Below are 26,362 nucleotides of genomic sequence, written 5' to 3'. Positions count from 1 at the left end.
TTTGGAACATTTTTTTTTGGTGAGGCTCTCCAACCCAGTCTTGTAATTTTAGGCACGTGCCACTTTTTACCCATTTAATCTACACTGTCATCTGACATTATTGCGAGGCTTCTACCCAGTCTGTAATTTAGGCACGTGAATCTCTTTTACGATTTAATCTACACTGTCATATGACATTATGGTGAGGAGTCTACCCAGTCTTGTAATTTAGGCATGTGCCACTTTTTAACCATTTAATCTACACTGTCATATGACATTTTGGTGAGGCTTCTACCCAGTCTTGTAATTTAAACATGTGCCACTTTCTTACCATTTAATCTACACTGTCATCTGATATTTTTTGAGGCTTCTACCCAGTTTTGTAATTTAGGCACGTGAATCTTTTTCACCATTTAATCTACACTGTCATCTGACATTATGGTGAGGCTTCTACCCAGTCTTGTATTTAACACGTGCACACTTTTACCATTTAATCTACACCGTCATCTAAAAATTATGGTGAGCCTTCTACCCAGTCTTGTAATTTAGGCATGTGAATCTTTTTCACCATTTAATGTACACTGTCATCTGACATTATCGTGAGGCTTCTACCAAGTCTTGTAATTTAGGCATGAACCACTTTTTTTACCATTTATTCTACATTGTCATCTGATATGGTGATGCCGCTACCCAGTCTTGTAATTTAGGCATGTGACACTTACCATTTAATCCACGCTGTCATCTGACATTTTGGAGAGGCTTCTACCCAGTATTGTAATTTGTGCGCTCACCTTTTTACCATTTAATCTACACTGTCATCTGATATTATGGTGAGGCTTCTACCTAGTCTTGTAACTTAGGCATGTGTCACTGTTTTACAATTTAATCTACACTGTCATCTGACATTATGGTGAGGCTTCTACCCAGTCTTGTAATTTTAGGCACGTGACCATTTTTAACCATTTAATCTACACTGTTATCTGACATTATGGTGAGGCTTCTACCAAGTCTTCTAAATTAGCACATGCTACTTTTTTACCATTTAATCTCCACTGTCATCTGACATTATGGTGAAGATTCTACCCAGTCTTGCAATTTAGGCATGTGCAACTTTTTTACCATTTAATCTACTCTGTCATTTGACATTTTGCTGAGGCTTCTATCCAGTCTTTTAATGTAGGCCTGTGCCTTGTTTTAACTATTTAATCTACACTGTCATCTGACATTATGGTGATGCTTCTACCCAGTCTTGTAATTTAGGCACGTGACACTTACCATTTAATCCACGCTGTCATCTGACATTTTGGTGAGGCTTCTACCCAGTATTGTAATTTAGGTATGTGTCATTTTTTTACCATTTAATCTACACTGTCATCTGACATTATAGTGAGGCTTCTACCCAGTCTTGTAATTTAGGCACGTGACAATTTTAACCATTTTATCTACACTGTCATCTGATATTATAGTGAGGCTTCAATCCAGTCTTGTAATTTAGGCACATGCCAGTTTTTACCATTTAATCTACACTGTCATCTGACATTATGGTGAGGCTTCTACCCAGTCTTGTAATTTAAGCATGTGCCACTTTTTACCATTTAATCTACACTGTCATATGACATTATGGTGAGGCTTCTACAACAGTCTTGTAATTTAGGCATCCACTTTTTTACCATTTAATCTACACTGTCATCTGACATTATGGTGAGGCTTCTACCCAGTCTTGTAATTTAGGCATGTGCCACTTTTTAACCATTTAATCTACACTGTCATCTGACATTATGGAGAGGCTTCTAGCCAGTCTTGTTATTTAGGCACGTGCCACTTTTTTACTATTTCATCTACACTGTCATCTGACATTATGGTGAGGCTTCTACCCAGTCTTGTAATTTAGGCATGTGAATCTTTTTACCATTTAATCTACACTGTCATCTGACATTATGGTGAGGCTTCTACCCAGTCTTGTAATTTAGGCATGTGCCACTTTTTTACCATTTAATCTACACTGTCATCTGACATTATGGTGAGGCTTCTACCCAGTCTTGTAATTTAGGCCTGTGGCACCTTTTTACCATTTAATCTACAATGTCATCTGACATTATGGTGAGGCTTCAACCCAGTCTTGTAATTTAGGCATGTGCCACTTTTTACCATTTAATCTACACTGTCATCTGACATTATGGTGAGGCTTCTACCCAGTCTTCTAATTTAGGCATGTGTCACTTTTTATCCATTTAATCTACACTGTCATCTGACATTATGGTGAGGCTTCTACCCAGTCTTGTAATTTAGGCATGTGGCACTTTTTTACCATTTAATCTACACTGTCATCTGACATTATGGTGAGGCTTCTACCCAGTCTTGTAATTTAGGCATGTGCCACTTTTTTACCATTTAATCTACACTGTCATCTGACATTATGGTGAGGCTTCTACCCAGTCTTGTAATTTAGGCATGTGCCACTTTTACCATTTAATCTACACTGTCATCTGACATTATGGTGAGGCTTCTACCCAGTCTTGTAATTTAGGCATGTGCCACTTTTTTCCATTTAATCTACACTGTCATCTGACATTATGGTGAGGCTTCTACCCAGTCTTGTAATTTAAGCATGTGCCACTTTTTACCATTTAATCTACACTGTCATCTAACATTTTTGTGAAGCTTCTACCCAGTCTTGTAATTAGGAACGTGCCACATTTTAGCCATTTAAGTTACACTGTCATCTGACATTATGGTGAGGCTTCAACTCAGTTTTATAATTTAGGCATGTTCCACTATTTTACCATTTAATCCATACTGTCATCTGACATTATGGTGAGGCTTCTACCCAGTCTTGTAATTTAGGCATGTGCCACTTTTAACCATTTAATCTACACTGTCATCTGACATTATGGTGAGGCTTCTACCCCGTCTTGTAATTTAGGCATGTGCCACTTTTTACCATTTAATCTACACTGTCATCTGACATTATGGTGAGGCTTCTACCCAGTCTTGTAATTTAGGCATGTGCCACTTTTTAACCATTTAATCTACACTGTCATCTGACATTATGGTGAGGCTTCTACCCAGTCTTGTAATTTAGGCATGTGCCACATTTTTACCATTTAATCTACACTGTCATCTGACATTATGGTGAGGCTTCTACCAGTCTTGTAATTTAGGCATGTGTCACTTTTTTACCATTTAATCTACACTGTCATCTGACATTATGGTGAGGCTTCTACCCAGTCTTGTAATTTAGGCATGTGCCACTTTTTACCACTTAATCTACACTGTCATCTGACATTATGGTGAGGCTTCCACCCAGTCTTGTAATTTAGGCATGTGCCACTTTTTACCATTTAATCTAGACTGTCATCTGACATTATGGTGAGGCTTCTACCCTGTCTTGTAATTTAGGCATGTGCCACTTTTTCACCATTTAATCTACACTGTCATCTGACATTATGGTGAGGCTTCTACCCAGTCTTGTAATTTAGGCATGTGCCACTTTTTACCATTTAATCTACACTGTCATCTGACATTATGGTGAGGCTTCTACCAGTCTTGTAATTTAGGCATGTGCCACTTTTTTACCATTTAATCTACACTGTCATCTGACATTATGGTGAGGCTTCTACCCAGTCTTGTAATTTAGGCAAGTGCCACTTTTTTACCATTTAATCTACACTGTCATCTGACATTATGGTGAGGCTTCTACCCAGTCTTGTAATTTAGGCACATGCACTTTTTACCATTTAATCTACACTGTCATCTGACATTATGGTGAGGCTTCTACCCAGTCTTGTAATTTAGGCATGTGCCACTTTTTACCATTTAATCTACACTGTCATCTGACATTATGGTGAGGCTTCTACCCAGTCTTGTAATTTAGGCATGTGCCACTTTTTAACCATTTAATCTACACTGTCATCTGACATTATGGTGAGGCTTCTACCCAGTCTTGTAATTTAGGTACATGTCACTGTTTTACCATTTAATCTACACTGTCATCTGACATTATGGTGAGGCTTCTACCCAGTCTTGTAATTTAGGCATGTGCCACTTTTTTACCATTTAATCTACACTGTCATCTGACATTATGGTGAGGCTTCTACCCAGTCTTGTAATTTAGGCACGTGCCACTTTTTACCATTTAATCTACACTGTCATCTGACATTATGGTGAGGCTTCTACCCAGTCTTGTAATTTAGGCATGTGCCACTTTTTACCATTTAATCTACACTGTCATCTGACATTATGGTGAGGCTTCTACCCAGTCTTGTAATTTAGGCATGTGCCACTTTTTTACCATTTAATCTACACTGTCATCTGACATTATGGTGAGGCTTCTACCCAGTCTTGTAATTTAGGCATGTGCCACTTTTACCATTTAATCTACACTGTCATCTGACATTATGGTGAGGCTTCTACCCAGTCTTGTAATTTAGGGACATGAATCTTTTTTTACCATTTAATCTACACTGTCATCTGACATTATGGTGAGGCTTCTACCCAGCCTTGTAATTTATGCACGTGCCACTTTTTACAATTTAATCTACACTGTCATCTGACATTATGTTGAGGATTCTACCCAGTCCTGTAATTTAGGCAGGTGCAACTTTTTAACCATTTAATCTACACTGTCAGCTGACATCACTGTGAGGCTTCTACCCAGTCTTGTAATTTAGGCATGTGCCACTTTTTTACCATTTAATCTACACTGTCATCTGACATTATGGTGAGGCTTCTACCCAGTCTTGTAATTTAGGCATGTGCCACTTTTTACCATTTAATCTACACTGTCATCTGACATTATGGTGAGGCTTCTACCCAGTCTTGTAATTTAGGCATGTGCCACTTTTAACCATTTAATCTACACTGTCATCTGACATTATGGTGAGGCTTCTACCCAGTCTTGTAATTTAGGCACGTGTCACTTTTTACCATTTAATCTACACTGTCATCTGACATTATGGTGAGGCTTCTACCCAGTCTTGTAATTTAGGCATGTGCCACTTTTTACCATTTAATCTACACTGTCATCTGACATTATGGTGAGGCTTCTACCCAGTCTTGTAATTTAGGCATGTGCCACTTTTTACCATTTAATCTACACTGTCATCTGACATTATGGTGAGGCTTCTACCCAGTCTTGTAATTTAGGCACGTGCCACTTTTTTTACCATTTAATCTACACTGTCATCTGACATTATGGTGAGGCTTCTACCCAGTCTTGTAATTTAGGCATGTGCCACTTTTTACCATTTAATCTACACTGTCATCTGACATTATGGTGAGGCTTCTACCCATTCTTGTAATTTAGGCACGTGCCACTTTTTACCATTTAATCTACACTGTCATCTGACATTATGGTGAGGCTTCTACCCAGTCTTGTAATTTAGGCATGTGCCACTTTTTTACCATTTAATCTACACTGTCATCTGACATTATGGTGAGGCTTCTACCCAGTCTTGTAATTTAGGCATGTGCCACTGTTTTACCATTTAATCTACACTGTCATATGACATTATGGTGAGGCTTCTACCCAGTGTTGTAATTTAGGCATGAGACACTGTTTTACCATTTAATCTACACTGTCATCTGACATTATCGTGAAGCTTCTACCAAGTCTTGTAATTTAGGCAAGTGCCACTTTCTAACCATTTAATCTACACTGTTAGCTGACATTATGCTGAGGCTTCTACCCTGTCTTGTAATTTAGGCATGTGTCACTTTTATACCATTTAATCTGCACTGTCATCTGACATTATGGTGAGGCATTTAGCCAGTATTGTAATTTCGGCATGTGCCACATTTTATCCATTTAATCTACATTGTCATCAGACATTATGGTTAGGCTTCTATCCAGCCTTGTAATTTATGCATCTGCCACTTTTTTACCATTTATTCTACACTGTCATCTGACATTATGGTGAGGATTCTACCCAGTCTTGTAATTTAGGCATGTGCACTTTTTTACCATTTAATCTACACTGTCATCTGACATTATGGTGAGGCTTCTACCCAGTCTTGTAATTTAGGCATGTGCCACTTTTTCACCATTTAATCTACACTGTCATCTGACATTATGGTGAGGCTTCTACCAGTCTTGTAATTTAGACATGTGCCACATTTTTTCCATTTACTCTACACTGTCATCTGACATTATGGTGAGGCTTCTACGCAGTCTTGCAACTTAGACAAGTGTCACTTTTTATCATTTAATCTACACTGTCATCTGACATTATGGTGAGGCTTCTACCAGTCTTGTAATTTAGGCATGTGCCACTTTTTTACCATTTAATCTACACTGTCATCTGACATTATGGTGAAGCTTCTACCCAGTCTTGTAATTTAGGCATGTGCCACTTTTTACCATTTAATCTACACTGTCATCTGACATTATGGTGAGGCTTCTACCCAGTCTTGTAATTTAGGCATGTGCCACTTTTTTACCATTTAATCTACACTGTCATCTGACATTATGGTGAGGCTTCTACCCAGTCTTGTAATTTAGGCATGTGCCACTTTTTACCATTTAATCTACTCTGTCATCTGACATTATGGTGAGGCTTCTACCCAGTCTTGTAATTTAGGCATGCCACTTTTTTACCATTTAATCTACACTGTCATCTGACATTATGGTGAGGCTTCTACCCAGTCTTGTAATTTAGGCATGTGCCACTTTTTAACCATTTAATCTACACTGTCATCAGACATTATGGTGAAGCATCTACCCATTCTTGTAATTTAGGCATGTGCCACTTTTTTACCATTTAATCTACACTGTCATCTGACATTATGGTGAGGCTTCTACCCAGTCTTGTAATTTAGGCATGTGCCACTTTTTTACCATTTAATCTACACTGTCATCTGACATTATAGTGAGGCTTCTACCCAGTCTTGTAATTTAGACATGTGCCACTTTTTACCATTGAATCTACACTGTCATCTGACATTATGGTGAAGCTTCTACCCAGTCTTGTAATTTTTGCATGTGCCACTTTTTTACCATTTAATCTGCACTGTCATCTGACATTTTGGTTAGGCTTCTACCCATTCTTGTAATTTAGGCACGCAAAAGTATTTTACCATTTAATGTACAGTGTCATCTGACATTATGGTCAGGATTCTACCCAGTCTTGTATTTTAGGCATGTGCCACTTTTTACCATTTAATCTACACTGTCATCTGACATTATGGTGAGGCTTCTACCCAGTCTTGTAATTTAGGCATGTGCCACTTTTTTACCATTTAATCTACACTGTCATCTGACATTATGGTGAGGCTTCTACCCAGTCTTGTAATTTAGGCACATGCCACTTTTTTACCATTTAATCTACACTGTCATCTGACATTATGGTGAGGCTTCTACCCAGTCTTGTAATTTAGGCATGTGCCACTTTTTACCATTTATTCTACACTGTCATCTGACATTATGGTGAGGCTTCTACCCAGTCTTGTAATTTAGGCATGTGCCACTTTTTTACCATTTAATCTACACTGTCATCTGACATTATGGTGAGGCTTCTACCCAGTCTTGTAATTTAGGCCTGTGGCACCTTTTTACCATTTAATCTACAATGTCATCTGACATTATGTTGAGGTTTCTACCCAGTTTTGTAATTTAGGCATGTGCCACGTTTTACCATTTAATCTACACTGTCATCTGACATTATGGTGAGGCTTCTACCCAGTCTTGTAATTTAGGCACATGCCACTTTTTTACCATTTAATCTACACTGTCATCTGACATTATGGTGAGGCTTCTACCCAGTCTTGTAATTTAGGCATGTGCCACTTTTTACCATTTAATCTACACTGTCATCTGACATTATGGTGAGGCTTCTACCCAGTCTTGTAATTTAGGCATGTGCCACTTTTTACCATTTAATCTACACTGTCATCTGACATTATGGTGAGGCTTCTACCCAGTCTTGTAATTTAGGCACATGCCACTTTTTTACCATTTAATCTACACTGTCATCTGACATTATGGTGAGGCTTCTACCCAGTCTTGTAATTTAGGCATGTGCCACTTTTTACCATTTAATCTACACTGTCATCTGACATTATGGTGAGGCTTCTACCCAGTCTTGTAATTTAGGCATGTGCCACTTTTTACCATTTAATCTACACTGTCATCTGACATTATGGTGAGGCTTCTACCCAGTCTTGTAATTTAGGCATGTGCATTTTTTTTACCATTTAATCTACACTGTCATCTGACATTATGGTGAGGCTTCTACCCAGTCTTGTAATTTAGGCATGTGCCACTTTTTTACCATTTAATCTACACTGTCATCTGACATTATGGTGAGGCTTCTACCCAGTCTTGTAATTTAGGCACGTGCCACTTTTTACCATTTAATCTGCACTGTCATCTGACATTATGGTGAGGCTTCTACCCAGTCTTGTAATTTAGGCATGCCACTTTTTATCATTTAATCTACACTGTCATCTGACATTATGGTGAGGCTTCTACCAGCCTTGTAATTTAGGCATGTGCCAAGTTTTTAACATTTAATCTACACTATCTTTTGACATTATGGTGAAGCTTCTACACAGTCTTGTAATTTAGGCACTTGTCACTTTTTAACCATTTAATCTACACTGTCATTTGACATTATGGTGAGGCTTCTACCCAGTCTTGTAATTTAGGCATGTGCCACTTTTTACCTTTTAATCTACACTGTCATCTGACATTATGGTGAGGCTTCTACCCAGTCTTGTAATTTAGGCTTGTGCCACTTTTTTACCATTTAATCTACACTGTCATCTGACATTTTGGTGAGTCTTCTACCCAGTCTTGTAATTTAGGCACGTGCCACTTTTTTACCATTTAATCTACACTGTCATCTGACATTATAATGATGCTTATACCCAGTCTTGTAATTTAGTCATGTGCGACTTATTCATTTTTTTTAATCGACATTGTCATCTGACATTATGGTAAAGCTTCTATCCAGTCTTATAACTTAGGCATGTGCCACTTTTTAACCATTTAATCTACACTGTCATCTGACATTATGGTGAGGCTTCTACCCAGTTTTGTAATTTAGGCATGTGAATTAATTCACCATTTAATCTACATTGTCATCTGACATTATGGTGAGGCTTCTACCCAGTCTTGTAATTTAGGCATGTGCCACTTTTTACCATTTAATCTACACTGTCATCTGACATTATGGTGAGGCTTCTACCCAGTCTTGTAATTTAGGCACATGCCACTTTTTTACCATTTAATCTACACTGTCATCTGACATTATGGTGAGGCTTCTACCCAGTCTTGTAATTTAGGCATGTGCCACTTTTTTACCATTTAATCTACACTGTCATCTGACATTATGGTGAGGCTTCTACCCAGTCTTGTAATTTAGGCATGTGCCACTTTTTACCATTTAATCTACACTGTCATCTGACATTATGGTGAGGCTTCTACCCAGTCTTGTAATTTAGGCATGTGCCACGATTTACCATTTATTCTACACTGTCATCTGACATTATGGTGAGGCTTCTACCCATTCCTGTATTTTAGGCATGTGCCACTTTTTGACCATTTAATCTAAACTGTCAACTGACATTTCCGTGAGGCTTCAAACCAGTATTGTAATTTTAGGCAAGTGCCACTTTTTAACCATTTAATCTACACTGTCATATGACATTATGGTGAGGCTTCTACCCAGTCTTGTAATTTAGGCATGTGCCACTTTTTACCATTTAATCTACACTGTCATCTGACATTATGGTGAGACTTCTACCCAGTCTTTTAATTTAGGCATGTGCCACTTTTTTACCATTTAATCTACACTGTCATCTGACATTATGGTGAGGCTTCTACCCAGTCTTGTAATTTAGGCATGTGCCACTTTTTTACCATTTAATCTACACTGTCATCTGACATTATGGTGAGGCTTCTACCCAGTCTTGTAATTTAGGCATGTGCCACTTTTTACAATTTAATCTACATTGTCATCTGACATTATGGTGAGGCTTCTACCCAGTCTTGTAATTTAGGCATGTGCCAGTTTTTACCATTTAATCTACACTGTCATATGACATTATGGTGAGGCTTATACCCAGTCTTGTAATTTAGGCATGTGCCACTTTTTTCCATTTAATCTACAATTTCATTTGATCTTATGGTGAGGCTTCTACCCAGTCTTGTAGTTTAGGCACGTACCACTTTTTAGCCATTTAATCTACACTGTCATCTGACATTATGGTGAGGCTTCTACCCAGTCTTGTAATTTAGGCATGTGCTACTTTTTACCATTTAATCCACACTGTCATCTGAAATTATGGTGAGGCTTCTACCCAGTCTTGTAATTTAGGCATGTGCCACTTTTTACCATTTAATCTACACTGTCATCTGACATTATGGTGAGGCTTCTACCCAGTCTTGTAATTTATGCATGTGCCACTTTTTTACAATTTAATCCACACTGTCATCTGACATTATGGTGAGGCTTCTACCCAGTCTTGTAATTTAGGCACGTAAACTTTTTAACATTTAATCTACACTGCTATCTGACATTATGGTGAGCCTTTTACCCAGTCTTGTAATTTAGGCATGTGCCACTTTTTAACATTTAATCTACACTGTCATCTGACATTATGGTGAGGCTTCTACCCAGTCTTGTAATTTAGGCATGTGCCACTTTTTACGATTTAATCCACACTGTCATTTGACATTTTGGTGAGGCTTCTACCCAGTCTTGTAATGTAGGCACATGCCACTTTTTAACATTTAATCTACACTGTCATCTGACATTATGGTGAGGCTTCTACCCAGTCTTGTAATTTAGGCATGTGCCACTTTTTTACCATTTAATCTACACTGTCATCTGACATTATGGTGAGGCTTCTACCCAGTCTTGTAATTTAGGCATGTGTCACTTTTTTGTTACCATTTAATCTACACTGTCATCTGACATTATGGTGAGGCTTCTACCCAGTCTTGTAATTTAGGCATGTGCCACTTTTTTACCATTTAATCTACACTGTCATCTGACATTATGGTGAGGCTTCTACCCAGTCTTGTAATTTAGGCATGTGCCACTTTTTACCATTTAATCTACACTGTCATCTGACATTATGGTGAGGCTTCTACCCAGTCTTGTAATTTAGGCACGTGCAACTTTTTACCATTTAATCTACACTGTCATCTGACATTATGGTGAGGCTTCTACCCAGTCTTGTAATTTAGGCATGTGCCTTTTTTACCATTTAATCTACACTGTCATCTGACATTATGGTGAGGCTTCTACCCAGTCTTGTAATTTAGGCATGTGCCACTTTTTTACCATTTAATCTACACTGTCATCTGACATTATGGTGAGGCTTCTACCCAGTCTTGTAATTTAGGCAAGTGCCACTTTTTACCATTTAATCTACACTGTCATCTGACATTATGGTGAGGCTTCTACCCAGTCTTGTAATTTAGGCATGTGTCACTTTTTACCATTTAATCTACACTGTCATCTGACATTATGGTGAGGCTTCTACCCAGTCTTGTAATTTTGGCATGTGCCACCTTTTACCATTTAATCTACACTGTCATCTGACATTATGGTGAGGCTTCTACCCAGTCTTGTAATTTAGGTACATAACAGTTTTTACCATTTAATCTACACTGTCATCTGACATTATGGTGAGGCTACTATCCAGTTTGTAATTTAGGCATGTGCCACTTTTTTCCATTTAATCTACACTGTCAGCTGGCATTATGGTGAGGCCTCTACCCATTCTTTTACATTAGGCATGTGTATCTTTTTTATCATTTAATATACACTGTCATATGACATTATGGTGAGGCTTCTACCCAGTCTTGTAATTTAGGCATGTGCCACTTTTTACCATTTAATGTACATTGTCATCTGACATTTTGGTGAGGCTTCTACCCAGTCTTGTAATTTAGGCATGTGCCACTTTTTACCATTTAATCTACACTGTCATCTGACATTATGGTGAGGCTTCTACCCAGTCTTGTAATTTAGGCATGTGCCACTTTTTACCATTTAATCTACACTGTCATCTGACATTATGGTGAGGCTTCTACCCAGTCTTGTAATTTAGGCATGTGCCACTTTTTACCATTTAATCTACACTGTCATCTGACATTATGGTGAGGCTTCTACCCAGTCTTGTAATTTAGGCACGTGCCACTTTTTTACCATTTAATCTACACTGTCATCTGACATTATGGTGAGGCTTCTACCCAGTCTTGTAATTTAGGCATGTGCCACTTTTTTACCATTTAATCTACACTGTCATCTGACATTATGGTGAGGCTTCTACCCAGTCTTGTAATTTAGGCATGTGCCACTTTTTACCATTTAATCTACACTGTCATCTGACATTATGGTGAGGCTTCTACGCAGTCTTGTAATTTAGGCATGTGCCACTTTTTACCATTTAATCTACACTGTCATCTGACATTATGGTGAGGCTTCTACCCAGTCTTGTAATTTAGGCACATGCCACTTTTTTACCATTTAATCTACACTGTCATCTGACATTATGGTGAGGCTTCTACCCAGTCTTGTAATTTAGGCATGTGCCACTTTTTTCCATTTAATCTACACTGTCATCTGACATTATGGTGAGGCTTCTACCCAGTCTTGTAATTTAGGCATGAATTTTTTACCATTTAATCTACACTGTCATCTGACATTATGGTGAGGCTTCTACCCAGTCTTGTAATTTAGGCATGTGCCACTTTTTAACCATTTAATCTACACTGTCATCTGACATTATGGTGAGGCTTCTACCCAGTCTTGTAATTTAGGCATGTGCCACTTTTTACCATTTAATCTACACTGTCATCTGACATTATGGTGAGTCTTCTACCCAGTCTTGTAATTTAGGCACGTGCCACTTTTTACCATTTAATCTACACTGTCATCTGACATTATGGTGAGGCTTCTACCCAGTCTTGTAATTTAGGCATGTCTCACATTTTTACCATTTAATCTACACTGTCATCTGACATTATGGTGAGGCTTCTACCCAGTCTTGTAATTTAGGCACGTGCCACTTTTTTACCATTTAATCTACACTGTCATCTGACATTATGGTGAGGCTTCTACCCAGTCTTGTAATTTAGGCATGTGTCACTTTTTACCATTTAATCTGCACTGTCATCTGACATTATAGTGAGGCTTCTACTCAGTCTTGTAATTTAGGCATGTGCCACTTTTTACCATTTAATCTACACTGTCATCTGACATTATGGTGAGGCTTCTACCCAGTCTTGTAATTTAGGCATGTGCCACGTTTTACCATTTAATCTACACTGTCATCTGACATTATGGAGAGGCTTCTACACAGTCTTGTAATTTAGGCATGTGCCACTTTTCTACCATTTAATCTACACTGTCATCTGACATTATTGCGAGGCTTCTACCCAGTCTGTAATTTAGGCAAGTGAATCTATTTTACGATTTAATCTACACTGTCATATGACATTATGGGGAAGCTTCTACCTAGTCTTGTAATTTGGGCATGTGCCACTTTTTAACCATTTATTCTACACCATTATCTGACCTTTTGTTGAGGCTTCTACCTGGTATTGTAATTTATGTACATGTCACTTTTTTGTTACCATTTAATCCACACTGTCATCTGATATTTTTGAGGCTTCTACTTACAGTGTTGTAATTTAGGTACGTGAATCTTTTTCACCATTTAATCTACACTGTCATCTGACATTATGGTGAGGCTTCTTCCCAGTTGTGTAATTTAGGCACGTGCCACTTTTTTACCATTTAATCTACACTGTCATCTGACATTATGGTGAGCCTTCTACCCAGTCTTGTAATTTAGGCATGTGAATCTTTTTCACCATTTAATCTACACTGTCATCTGACATTATCGTGAGGCTTCTACCAAGTCTTGTAATTTAGGCATGTGCCACTTTCTAACCATTTAATCATTTAATCTGCACTGCTATCTGACATTATGATGAGGCTTTTACCCAGTCTTGTAAATTAGGCTCGTGCAATATTTTTATCGTTTAATCTACACAGTCATCTGACAATATAGTGAGGCTTCTACCCAATATTGTAATTTATGCACGTGCCACTTTTTTACCATTTAATCTACACTGTCATCTGACATTATGGAGAGGCTTCTACACAGTCTTGTAATTTAGGCATGTGCCACTTTTCTACCATTTAATCTACACTGTCATCTGACATTATTGTGAGGCTTCTACCCAGTCTTGTAATTTAGGCATGTGCCACTTTTTACCATTTAATCTACACTGTCATCTGACATTATGGTGAGCCTTCTACCCAGTCTTGTAATTTAGGCATGTTAATCTTTTTCACCATTTAATCTGGTGAGGCTTCTATCCAGTCCTATAAATTATGCATGTGCCACTTTTTAATCATTTAATCTACACTGTCACCTGACATTATGATGATGCTTCTACCCAGTCTTGTAATTTTGGCATGTGCCATATGTTACCATTTAATCTACACTGTCATCTGACATTATGGGGTGGCTTCTACACAGTCTTATAATTTTGGGCATGTGCCACTTTCTTACCATTTGATCTACACTGTTATCTGACATTATGGTGAGGCTTCTACCCAGTCTTGTCAATTAGGCATGTGCCACTTTTTTACAATTTAATCTACACTGTCATCTGACATTATGGTGTGGCTTCTACCCAGTCTTGTAATTTATGTAAGTGCCACTTTTTTACCATTTAATCTACACTGTCATCAGACATTATGCTGAGGCTTATAACCAGTCTTGCAATTTTGATATGTGCCACCTCTTACCATTTAATTTACATTGTCATCTGACATTAAGTTGAGGCTTCTACCCAGTTTTGTAATTTAGGCATGTGCCACATTTTTACCATTTATTCTACACTGTCATATGTCCTTATGGTGATGCTTCTACGCAGTCTTACAATTTAGGCATGTGAACTTTTTTACGATTTAATCTACACTGTCATCTGACATTATGGTTAGGCTTCTATCCAGTCTTGTAATTTAGGCATGTGCAACTTTTTTACCACTTAATCTACACTGTCATCTGACTGACTGGTCCTGTGGTTTAGGCTGCTTGTTTTCACCTCCTGTAATCCATCCTGGGTGCTCCCTCCCTGCTTTAAGTGCAAAAAGAATACCTCCGGCCATCACCTGAAAACACCCTGAATTGGCCAGCTTGCCTGGTACTTAGAATATTACTACTGAGAACCCCCCCCAACAAAATTGCATAAATTAATCCATCCCAGGTGCTCCCTCCCTGCTTTAAACATAAAAGGAATACCTCCGGCCTTCGCCTGAAGACACTCTGAATTGGCCAGCTTGTGGTACTTAGAAAAATACTACTGAGAAGACCCTCCCCAACAAGATTGTGCAAATGTATGTTGCTTAACACTAATTAAATGTAGACTTGATGTGTGCCTTCTAGCAGGCTACCGCAGACCTTTGCCCTCTCCCCCTCCTGTTATCACTACCCTAGAATATATTTAAACCTAAGACTGGTCCAACTATCCCTGCTGTTTTCTACCTCCTTCTACCATTAGGTGGTAGCATCTACCAATATAAAACCTAGATATTCTTTATGATCCCAACAAGTTTTATTTTTTCACAAACAGTTGGTTATGAGTTAATATCCTTAGACTGTAAATATCTTCTCCCCCTTGCTAAACCACCCTCTGTAAAGGCAGCCTTCTTTTTCTGGCTGGAAATATTTAGCTCATACCTTCCAACTACAACCTTTAAACTGCTCATTGCTGATACTTTTTCTGCCATACTCACCTCTATTAAGCCCTCCCCTTTCCTGGAACTGTTCTTCCTACCAACTTTCCACTCCTTTAGTCCCTCCTACCTTCTACCCCTCTAGTCCAACCACCTTTTCTCCACCTATCCCCTCCCCAATAGCTAATTTCCTCCTGGAGTTTACTTATATCTCCCACAGACTGTGGTGCCATTTTTAAATCCTGTCTTGAGCATCCACAGCTCCTCTCTGTTGGTCCTGCGGTTTAAGCTGCTTGTTTTCGCCTCCCAATAGGTCTTTTTAGCATATCTGTCTATCATTTGCAAGCCTGTAAGCAAATATTGTGCTAAACTCCGCATTTTTACTTGTAACTGTGTTGTATGGTTATTGTTGGCCTTGTGCTGACAGCTTCATTTGTCTGTGACCAACATGTGTTTCTGACCTCTGCAAGCTACTTTTGGGATGAGTGGAGTTCTTTTCTACACTGACTACTGCTGCGTTAATTTTGTATGGGTACAAGGGGCTTGATTGAATACTGCTGGCTTGTCACAACCAGAAACCTGGTGCAATGATGTCCTGTTAAAAGGACGCCAACCAAAGTACATCACTGAATGCCGGATAGCCTCTTAAGGTGGAATAACATTCCCCCTTTAAGTCTTCCACTTAAAATCAGGTTTAGCAGCCATTTTTCTTTCTATTTGTAACTATAAGTTCTCTGCACAGCTTCTACTCAGTTTTGGGGACCATTTTGCCATATATACCGTACTGTTTGACTGCTTGCTTTGTACTGTGTCATTTGCCCTTTGCTTAGGTTAATTACCGGCTTAGCAGTTGTAAGCTGCTTTTTGGGATGAGTGGTTCTCTCTTTATGTTTTCGCCAGCTGCATTACTTTAGTCTGAGTATACAGGGCTCGACTGTTGCACTTTACTGGCCTAGTCTGCTCTCCAGATGTCCTATTAAAAGGACGCCAATGAACATATATCGTTGAAGGCCTTTATTTCTCTTTCAAGGTGGATCAATGGTCCTACTAGAGCCTTTAGCTTAATTACTGGCTTAGCAGCTCTTTTTTCTTTTCCGTTTGTCTCTATAAGGGCACCACATGGCTTTTATACTGTTCTGAAAACTGTTTTGAAACTGTTCAGCACAAGTTATTGCACAGCATGAACATATTGTAGTTTACTGTGTTAGTCTGTTGAGCACTATATATTGCACTGTTTAGAGATTTTATAGTATTACTTTATCATTTACCCCTTGCTTTCTGCTGCTTATATTTGACTCTACTGCTGTATAACCATGTCCTCTCAAACAGACTAAGGTCACTGATAGCATGCTGAACAGCTGAATTAATATTTTGTTCTATTTAATGGAGCATATATTGCCTAACTTGTATTGTTCATAGCATAATGCCTGCTGCTTTCCATTGTTAATCCCTTATACCTAATCTTCCTCTACATACTTGCTCTAGCCTCATCTAACCATAGCCTCAGTCTACTACTGTGCTTTGTTACATCCTCCTTTCTTCTCTAAACTTCCCTTACCATCTACCTTCCCCTCTACATCTGCAATATTAACTATCTCAGTGTTGTCTCCCTCTCCTCTACAGTAATCCATCCCAGGTGCTCCTTCCCTGCTTTAAACGCAAAAAGAATACCTCTAGCCATCAACTGAAGACACCCTGAATTGGCCAGCTTCACTGGTACTTAAAAAATACTACTGAGAAGACCCCCCCCCAACAAGATTGTGTAAATGTATGTTGCTTAACACTAATTAAATGTAGACTTGATGTACTATCTAGAGTTAATATGCCCTCCCATGTGTGCGTTCTAGCAGCCTAGCACAGACCATTTACCCTCTCCCCCTCCTGTTATCGCTACCCTAGAATATATTTAAACCCAAGACTAGTCCAACTATCCCTGCTGTTTGCTATCTCCTTCTACCATTAGGTGGCAGTATCTACCAATATAAAACCTAGATATTCTTTATAATCCCAACAAGTTTTATTTTTTCACAAACAGTTGGTTATGAGTTAATATCCTTAGACTGTAAATATCTTCTCCCCCCTGCAAAACCACCCTCTGTAAAGGCAGCCTTCTTTTTCTGACTGGAAATATTTAGCTCATACCTTCCAGGCACAACCTTTAAACTGCTCTTTGCTGATACTTTTTCTGCCATACTCACCTCTAGTGCTCTTAGCCATCTCTGACACCTGGCTCAAGCCTTTTATCTCTGACTCTGAGATTCTGCCCCCAGGATTTCATTGTCTCAGAAATGACCCACTAAATAAAATAGGTGGAGGCACTGCCCTAGTCTACTCCAACCTTCTTACCTTAATTCCCCTCCAAATTCCAGTTCCTCAATTCCAGAACACTGAACTAACTGCTGGAATTCTAAAACTAAATAAACATAAAAATATCTGCATCATTGCCCTATATATCTCACCTGGTAACAATATCTCTACACTCAAAAATATTTTCCTATGGGCCTCTACTGAAATTAACTATGAAACTTGTATCCTTGGTGATGTGAATATTGACTGGAATAAAATCAATTGCCCCTATCCCTCCCTATCTATTAACCTCTACAACTTCACTAAAAAATCCTCTCCATCACTCGACCTAATAAAATCAACCCTCCTGAATGCACTATAGATTGGATCCTAGTCTCAAATCCAAATAAAATAACCAATTCTGGCACAATTCCTGATAACTTTAGTGACCACCTCCCAGCCTTCATGCATTGCTCAACTAGTTCCTCCCCACACCAGCATCAGTGCATTCAAACTCGTAACCTCAGTAGCTTCAACCCAACTACTTTCTCAAATACTTTCAAACAAATGAACTGGCAAATTCTAAACATCCTTCCTCTTGACAAAGCTATAGAATACTTCAACTCTGTCTTCCTTAATACTTTAAACTCACTAGCCCCACTAAGAAACAAAAGGATAAAAACTAAAACTGCTCCTTGGCTATCCAAAGTGACAAAACAGATTATGCACCACAGAGACAAACTATGTAAGCTTTACCAAAACAATAAACTAGACAATACCTTGCTCCATTATAAACAGCTCCACAACCATGCAAAATGACTAATCACCAAAGACAAAAAATCCTGCTATATCAAACTTCAGTCCAATAACAATAAAAAACCCAAAACTTCTGGAACTCAGTAAATTCACTCCTCAATCCAGACTCCGAGAATAATCCCTATCCTGATCCAAGTAAATCTGATCTCGAACTAGGCTCTGAATTTAACTCATTTTTCATAGACACTATTACTACCTTCACCAAGACATTTCCCAATAATAACCCAACTGCTCTACACTCTCCCCCTTCTAACTCACCTCATCTGTTTGAACTCAAATCCATCTCCACTAACTTTATAAAAAAGTTTTGTCCAAACTTAAACCTTGCTCTAACGTTCCCGACAATATTCCCTCTTCCTTCCTAAAATATACTACTGATGACATTGCACTCCCAATCAGCATCATTATCAACCGATCCATAAAAGAATCATATGTGCCCAAACTCTGGTACTCAGCTTATATTCCTCCTCTTCATAAAGGAGGCAAAAATACTAGCATCTCAAACTTTTGTCCCATTGCTTTGTTCTCACCAATCTCCAAAATCCTAGAAAAATGCATCCACTTCCAACTTATGCCTTTCCTGACCCAAAACAATCTTTTCACTCCTACCCAGCATGGCTACCATCCAGGCCATAGCACAATAACCACTCTACTCTCTTTCCTAGAAACTGTCAATCAAGCCCGAGATGCAGGCCACTTAGTTTCTACTGTTTTACTTGATCTGTCTAAAGCCTTTGACACTGTTTCCCACAAGCACCTTCTCTGTCACCTCTCAAACCTTAATCTCTCACATAATGCTTTATCCTGGTTCTCCAGCGATCTATCAGACAGATCACAGGCAATCAAATGGAAGAACTCCATCTCTTCCTTCCTACCTACCCCAACTGGCGTACCACAGGGACCCATCCTTGGGCCAATGCTTTTTAACATCTTCATCAATAACTTTCACACTGCTATTCCTGATGCTAAAATCAGATGTAAAATCATTCAATACGCAGTCGATTCAACCTTAGTCTGCTCTGCCTCAAACCTCTCTCAATTGCTGACTAAAACCCAAACTGTCTTCTCAACAACTGAAAACTGGATGTGCCAAAACCACCTCTCTCTCAATGCAAATATATCAAAGATTCTACTATTCCCTCCCACAAAGATCCTCTCCTACGATAAAAACAACTTCAAAGTCTATAGTCAAACCAACTCACCTATAGAAGTAGTCCCCTCTGCCAAACTACTTGGCATTACTGTAGATGAATACCTCAAGTTTGATATTCATATTCAACAAAATATTAAGAAAACCCACCAAAAGCTAGGTATGCTGTATAGGAATAATCACTTTCTCTCCAACTCTACCAGGCAAACTCTGGCCTCGACTTATCTTCTTGCTTCCTTATTATACGGAGCCCCTCTCCTAACCAACTTGTCCTCCTCTATCACCTCTAAACTAGAAAACTGCTACAACAAACTCTCTAGATTTGCCTCTAAATCTAAAAATACCACCCGTCACTGGCTAACCCTACAATCCCTGAATTGGCTTGAACTCCCAAACTACCTAGACTATCTCCAACTCATTACTGCACATAGACTCATAATTCATCCAACAAAATGTCCTGCTCTAAATAACATCCTTCCCCCTTATACACTCAACAGAGCTCTCAGATCTGAAAAGCAGAACTTAATTAGTATCCATAAACCTAAATGCCCTGCTGGCCAACTTCTCCTATCTTTCAAACTAGGCAAAAAATGGAATTCCCTTCCCTTCACACTAAGAACCATACCAACCTCAGAAAACTTCAAAACCCAACTATTCAAGCACCTGTCCACTAAATAGAAATGTACCTGCCTTCACACAACCTAATGAAAGGGGTTTCTCGCTCTGGTTCCCAAACTCTACAACTCTCATAGTTATCTTTCTATTAGTCTATCTAAGTTCTCAACAATTTCTATAGCTTCTCTCTAAGCTCTCACCTCCCACAGCTACCCTCACACAGCCCAACCTTGTAAATATTGTAAATAGCATTCTGCTGTTGATGTGTGTATGCAAAGTGTATTTACATTTTCTTAAAAGTTTGTATGTAAGCTGTTTCCACACCTAACCCATATCTGTTTTCCACAAATGAAACTGTGCGATCCCTACCGTCAAGCTTAATGAATTTGTTAACTATGCATGATATTGAATGCATTTATGAGTAACTATTCTACAAAAATTATTTAATATTAACTATCATTTGTATCTACATTGTATAATGCATCTTGGAGCTTTTCTCCCCGGGCCTCCACTGAAAATGGGTCAATTCAGCCCAGGAGACTTCCCTGGTATTCAGATTGCAAATAAATAAATAAAATAAATAAATTACGGTGAGGCTTCTACCCAGTCTTGTAATTTTGGGCACTTGCCACTTCTTACCATTTAATCTACACTGTCATCTGATATTATGGTGAGGCTTCTACCCAGTCTTGTAATTTTGGCATGTGCCACCTTTTACCATTTAATCTGCACTGTCATCTGACATTATGGTGAGCCTTCTACCCAGTCTTGTAATTTAGGCACATGAATCTTTTTTACCATTTAATCTACACTGTCATATGACATTATGGTGAGACTTCTACCAAGTCCTGTAATTTAGGCATACGCCACTTTTTAACTATTTAATCTAAACTGTCAACTGACATTACAGTGAGGCTTCTACCCAGTCTTGTAATTTAGTCAAGTGCCACTTTTTTACTGTTTAATCTACACCATCATCTGACCTTATGGTGAGGCTTCTACCCAGTCTTCTAAATTTATGCACATCACTTTTTTGTTACTATTTAATCTACTCTGTCATATGACATTATGGTGAGGCTTCTACCCAGTCTTGTAATGTAGGCATGTGCCACTTTTTCACCATTTAATCTACACTGTCAACTGACATTACGATGAGGCTTCTACCCAGTCTTGTAAGTTAGGCATGTGCCAGTTTTTTACCATTTAATCTACACTGTTATCTGACATTGCAGAGGAGCTTCTGCCCAATCTTGTAATTTAGGTACCTGTCAATTTTTTACAATTTAATCTACACTGTCTTCTGACATTATAGTGAGGCCTCTACCCATTTTTGTAATTTAGGCATGTGCCACTTTTTAACCATTTAATATACACTGTTATCTGACATTTTGGTGAGGCTTCTACCAAGTCTTCTAATTTAGTCATGTGCCACTTTTTATCACTTAATTTACACTGTCATCTGACATTATGGTGAGGCTTACACCCTGTCTTGTAATTTAGGCATCCGCCACTTTTTAACCATTTAATCTACACAGTCATCTAACATTATGGTGAGGCTACTACCAGTCTTGTAATTTAGGCATGTGCAACTTTTTAACCATTTAATCTACACTGTCATCTGACATTATGGTGAGGCTTCTACCCAGTCTGTGATTTAAGCACGTGAATCTTTTTTACCATTTAATCTACACTGTCACCTGACATTATGGTGAGCCTTCTACCCCGTCTTGTAATTTAGGCACGTGCTGGATTTTAACATTTAATCTACACTGTCTTCTGATGTTATGGTGAGGCTTCTACCCGATCTTGTAATTTAGGCATGTGCCAATTTTTTACCATTTATTCTACATTGTCATCTGACATTATGGAGAGGTTTCTACCCAGTCTTGTAATTTAGGTACATGCCACTTTTTTACCACTTAATCTACACTGTCATCTGACATTATGGTAAGGCTTCTACCCAGTCTTGTAATTTAGGCACTTGTCACTTTTTTACTTTTAATCTACACTGCCATCTGAAATTTTTCTGAAGCTTCTACTCAGTCTTGTAATTTTGGCATGTGCCACATTTTTACCGTTTAAGCAGGGGCGGCTCGTGGCATCGGGCTGCCGGACTGCAGCCCCCTCAGCTAGACAGCTGAGTAGTTTATTTTGTTTTTTATGTAAAAAAAAAATCTGTTTTGTACTTTAAATTTCGAGTCCGGACTTGAAATTACTTCCGCATGTGCATTGCGGCCTTCAATCGCAACAGCGTTTTTTCTAAATTCTTGCTGCAATGTTTTCATTGCAGCCCAGCAGCCCAGAAAAGAAGGCATCATTGTGATGCCCAGAACTTCAGAAGTCTATGCGGTTGAGACACAAACCGCATAGATATTGAAGGGGCTCGGACTGCGGCGTCCGCAGGCCGCGTCATGGCGTGCTTGCTGGGCAAATGCTGCTGATTGGTTGTCGCTCTCTTCCCGGGCTTTATGTGCTGGGAAAAGAGTGAGAATCAAACAGTAAGTCAGTTGCGGGTTGATTCGTGACTGAGTCAGTACTCGGTCACACGGGAAGGATTTACCGAACCTTTAATTTGCTACTTGGCAGTACTTGCCATTGGATTTTTATTATTTTTTTTTTTTGGGTGGCTCAGAAGAACAGAAGAAGAACTGAAGAAAGAAGTAGTAGAAGAAAGAAGTTAGAAGAAGAAGAACAGAGTGAAGGTGCAGAAGTATATCAGGTAAGTAGGAAGGCCTGGGTAAGCTAAAAGGCAGGGAAACCGGCGTATATAGATTGTGACTTGACTGTTTACTTTGTACTTAAGTTGTGGCTATTCTCCGTTGTAGACCCACTGAGATCAGTCCCTTTTTCCAGAAGTAAGGTACATTCTGAACTGTATCACTGGATTTGTAATGAGGGACCCAGTGGTTCTCTTACATGGATCCAAATTACCCACCTCTTGCCCCTCAGTGTCTTGAAAGTTTTTGGAGTTCCCTCTAAGTCAGCTACAAAATTATGCATATTTGTACAGAGTAGAAAGTGTGGCACAAAATATCTTTCATTGTTTTTTCTTGGTTTGCAGAAAGTATGCTTCCCTAATGGTGGGACTTCTTGATCTTGCAACAAGCCAAGTTGTTCATTCCAGTCTAAAGTCTTACACCTTTGTGGACAGTTAGGCAAGTTTTAATAGGCACCTTTTTTCTGATGTTGCACTCTCTCTCTTAAAGTGATGCTCGTAGAAAATCATGTTTAAAAAATGGAGCAGGAAAGAGTTTAGATTCTTTTTATTGCTCTGTATCTTATGTATTTTACAGTATTTACTTTGTTTGCTTCTGGACTTTACAATTATTTAAGTAAAGTTAATATTTCAGCCAGTTGTTCTAATTTACCCATGTTTTCACCTGTATCTTATAATATTGGAGCTAAGTCAGTTCATGGTGGTGATTTGCATCCTGTTTTTGTTTGCCAGCAAACAATTCTTTATGCCATGATTCTTAGGAGATTGGGTATTGATGAATCAGTCATTGACAATTAGCCATATATCTGCTGACTTAGTCACTAAACAGACTTTATAAATGTTTGGACAACTGCATTGCCTTTTGTAATGATGAATAAAACATAACTTTAAATTACCCATCAGCAGTTTTTGACTTAATGGTTCTACCTAGTGACTGGGGATGAAAATTATACAGGTGATAAAGGTAAATCAGCTTTAAAAGCTGTTAAATACTTCACTCTACCACACTTACAAATGATGTGCAGAACAATAATTTGCCTAACAACTTTTAAAGATGTTCATTTGGGATCCTGTCAGATCTTCTACAGAAGTGGCTGAGAATGCTGTTGCAGGGAAAATGTTTCACTAAAAGCAATGTTGACTACCTTGTAGTAGGTATATTTAAGTTTGGGGCTGTGGGGGACCTGGTTCCTTTTAAGCAGCCATTACAAGTAATATATAACCATAAAACAATGTAGAAGTTGAAACATACATACAGTAATCAATATTACATAAGAGTATGCAAGTCACAGCATGCACACAACAATCAGCTTATGCTATAAATATATCTAACATTGAACACACATTCCTATATATATATATATATATATATATATATATATATATATATACATATACACTTTTTTGGTAAGGCACACACAAACTAATCCGTTAAACCACCATGGTATTACAGAATTAGTTTTGCGTGATCATCTTTAATATAAGTTAGGCACAATAGTGGGTTTTTATATAATGATAGGCATAGTAGCCTCTCTTTGTCAGGAAGGAATTTCCATTTGTTTTCTTGAGGAGGTGATCCCTCAGACTGGTTTAGAAATCATTGTGTTATTTAATATACAGGTGTGTGTGTGTGTGTGTGTGTGTGTGTGTGTGTGTGTGTGTGTGTGTGTGTGTGTGTGTGTGTGCGTGCATATATACAGTACATACATTATATATATATATATATATATATATATATATATATATATATATATATATATATTCACACATGTACACAAACACACACACACACACACACAACTACTATAACATTATTAAGTTTAAAAAGAACTCCTGAATGTGCTAACAGATAACATTTTCACTAAGACAAGGCTGTGACCTGTGTGGGATTATTTTCTACAAGTTTATGTCCATTAGCAATATTGTATCACTTATTGCCTGCTATTGAGTGACATCTAAACATGACATCACAGTGAATAATTTGTTTCAAACAGCACCCAAAAATGCAAGATATTTTATGAGGTGCTAAGTTAGGTCACAGTTTGGGAAAGCATTGGGAACTGGGCGCACATTCCCAAATACTATACTGTCACAGAATATCCATTTCAGTGCAAGAAAAGATAGGATGAAATTTGACAATACAATATAGAAGTAAGCAAAGAATAAATGAATTGTAATGTAAACAAAGAAAGACTTTCAAACCAGGCATCAGAGCAACATGCGGCAAGTTAATTACTGCTTCTTACACTTCTTCAAAATGGCATTGATTGTCGATACTGTGAAAAATGTGGCATCTGAATTAAAAGAAAAATAAATTGTAATGTAAAGCGAAATAATAAATTTAAAACATGTATTCCAGTCTCAGGCTGGGACTACTGATCCCACTGGAGAAAGTCTGCTGCAGAGAAATAATTATGTTTCATGATTCACTGTAGCGAAACAAATCATTCCTCAGTACAAACTGATGTGCGACTTTATCTATTACTATTGGCTAGCAGTATTTCTTGACTTTATCACAGGCTGAGGAATAAATGTTTGAAATGAAAAATCCATTTAACAATTCATCCCTTAAGTGCATGGTTATAGAATGATTCAAGTGTATCAGAGAGCTTGTCTATACAGCTGGTCTTTCCCAGTATTGCAATATGCTTCCTATATTCATGCGACTTGAACGTTACAGTCTGAGATTTAACTGTTTATTAAAGGAGAATATATAATCAATAATTTGTAGCTTTTCACAAGGTTCTGGATCTCATGTCACCAGACCCTGGTCAAATTTAGATATTCATCTATGAGACTGAAAGCAGTATAACAGAATATGTAGGACAAATAAGTAAGAGGGTAGAGATGCCCACTCTGGGGGCAATGCAGGGAAACTGTACTTAGAATGTTATTTATTTATTTATTTTTGTTGTCTTGGAAAATTTACTGTGTGCAAGTGTCTGCATGTGTTTGTGTGTGTGTGTGGGGGCCATTGCTAATAGCACAACAGGTTGTGTACTTGTTTTTGATGCAGAAGGTTGTTGGTCCTACTCCCATAAGGGGTGAATGCTGTCATTGCTGAAAGTTAAGATACTAACTAGAACTTTATTTTGC

The sequence above is a fragment of the Protopterus annectens genome, chromosome 17.part0, assembly GCF_019279795.1.
Source record: "Protopterus annectens isolate FY-2018-M chromosome 17.part0, PAN1.0, whole genome shotgun sequence".
NCBI lineage: Eukaryota > Metazoa > Chordata > Ceratodontiformes > Protopteridae > Protopterus > Protopterus annectens.
This window is presented reverse-complemented; position numbering follows the sequence as displayed.